The following is a 2500-nucleotide window of genomic DNA, read 5'->3' as shown; positions in this document are numbered from 1 at the left end:
AAGGGGTGTCCTGTATATATAGTGGATGAAGGGGTGTCCTGTATATATATTGGATGAAGGGGTGTCCTGTATATATAGTGGATGACGGGGTGTCCTGTATATATAGTGTATGAAGGGGTGTCCTGTATATATAGTGTATGAAGGGGTGTCCTGTATATATAGTGGATGAAGGGGTGTCCTGTATATATAGAGGATGAAGGGGTGTCCTCATTCTACTGTATATATAGTGTATGAAGGGGTGTCCTGTATATATAGTGTATGAAGGGGTGTCCTCATACTGCTGTATATATAGTGGATGAAGGGGTGTCCTCATACTGCTGTATATATAGTGGATGAAGGGGTGTCCTGTATATATAGTGGATGAAGGGGTGTCCTCATACTGCTGTATATATAGTGGATGAAGGGGTGTCCTGTATATATAGTGGATGAAGGGGTGTCCTGTAGATATAGTGGATGAAGGGGTGTCCTGTATATATAGTGGATGAAGGGGTGTCCTGTATATATAGTGGATGAAGGGGTGTCCTGTATATATAGTGTATGAAGGGGTGTCCTGTATATATAGTGTATGAAGGGGTGTCCTGTATATATAGTGTATGAAGGGGTGTCCTGTATATATATTGGATGAAGGGGTGTCCTGTATATATAGTGTATGAAGGGGTGTCCTGTATATATAGTGGATGAAGGGGTGTCCTCATACTGCTGTATATATAGTGGATGAAGGGGTGTCCTGTATATATAGTGGATGAAGGGGTGTCCTGTATATATAGTGGATGAAGGGGTGTCCTGTATATATAGTGGATGAAGGGGTGTCCTGTATATATAGTGGATGAAGGGGTGTCCTGTATATATAGTGGATGAAGGGGTGTCCACATACTCCTGTATATATAGTGGATGAAGGGGTGTCCACATACTGCTGTATATATAGTGGATGAAGGGGTGTCCTGTATATATAGTGGATGAAGGGGTGTCCTGTATATATAGTGGATGAAGGGGTGTCCTGTATATATAGTGGATGAAGGGGTGTCCTGTATATATAGTGGATGAAGGGGTGTCCACATACTGCTGTATATATAGTGGATGAAGGGGTGTCCTGTATATATAGTGGATGAAGGGGTGTCCTGTATATATAGTGTATGAAGGGGTGTCCTGTATATATAGTGGATGAAGGGGTGTCCTGTATATATAGTGGATGAAGGGGTGTCCTCATACTGCTGTATATATAGTGGATGAAGGGGTGTCCTGTATATATAGTGGATGAAGGGGTGTCCTGTATATATAGTGGATGAAGGGGTGTCCTGTATATATAGTGGATGAAGGGGTGTCCTGTATATATAGTGTATGAAGGGGTGTCCTGTATATATAGTGGATGAAGGGGTGTCCTGTATATATAGTGGATGAAGGGGTGTCCTGTATATATAGTGGATGAAGGGGTGTCCTGTATATATAGTGGATGAAGGGGTGTCCTGTATATATAGTGGATGAAGGGGTGTCCTGTATATATAGTGTATGAAGGGGTGTCCTGTATATATAGTGGATGAAGGGGTGTCCTGTATATATAGTGGATGAAGGGGTGTCCTGTATATATAGTGGATGAAGGGGTGTCCTGTATATATAGTGTATGAAGGGGTGTCCTGTATATATAGTGGATGAAGGGGTGTCCTGTATATATAGTGGATGAAGGGGTGTCCTCATACTGCTGTATATATAGTGGATGAAGGGGTGTCCTGTATATATAGTGTATGAAGGGGTGTCCTGTATATATAGTGGATGAAGGGGTGTCCTGTATATATAGTGGATGAAGGGGTGTCCTGTATATATAGTGGATGAAGGGGTGTCCTGTATATATATTGGATGAAGGGGTGTCCTGTATATATAGTGGATGACGGGGTGTCCTGTATATATAGTGTATGAAGGGGTGTCCTGTATATATAGTGTATGAAGGGGTGTCCTCATACTGCTGTATATATAGTGGATGAAGGGGTGTCCTGTATATATAGTATATGAAGGGGTGTCCTGTATATATAGTGGATGAAGGGGTGTCCTGTATATATAGTGGATGAAGGGGTGTCCTGTATATATAGTGGATGAAGGGGTGTCCTCATACTGCTGTATATATAGTGGATGAAGGGGTGTCCTCATACTCCTGTATATATAGTGGATGAAGGGGTGTCCTGTATATATAGTATATGAAGGGGTGTCCTGTATATATAGTGGATGAAGGGGTGTCCTGTATATAGTATATGAAGGGGTGTCCTCCTGTATATATAGTGGATGAAGGGGTGTCCTGTATATATAGTGGATGAAGGGGTGTCCTGTATATATAGTATATGAAGGGGTGTCCTGTATATATAGTGGATGAAGGGGTGTCCTGTATATATAGTGGATGAAGGGGTGTCCTGTATATATAGTGGATGAAGGGTGTCCTGTATATATAGTGGATGAAGGGGTGTCCTGTAGATATAGTGGATGAAGGGGTGTCCTGTATATATAGTATATGAAG

The 2500-nt window shown here is 42.0% G+C and overlaps 1 protein-coding gene across 1 annotated transcript in view; it reads left to right on the top strand.

Moving 5' to 3' along the window:
• Positions 1 to 2500, top strand: part of LOC135507226 (slit homolog 2 protein-like) — a 640120-nt gene that overhangs the window by 148503 nt on the left and 489117 nt on the right.

The sequence above is a fragment of the Oncorhynchus masou genome, chromosome 20, assembly GCF_036934945.1.
Source record: "Oncorhynchus masou masou isolate Uvic2021 chromosome 20, UVic_Omas_1.1, whole genome shotgun sequence".
Taxonomy (NCBI): domain Eukaryota; kingdom Metazoa; phylum Chordata; class Actinopteri; order Salmoniformes; family Salmonidae; genus Oncorhynchus; species Oncorhynchus masou.
Note: the sequence above shows the minus strand (reverse complement) of the source record. Positions and strands in the feature narration are given on the sequence as shown.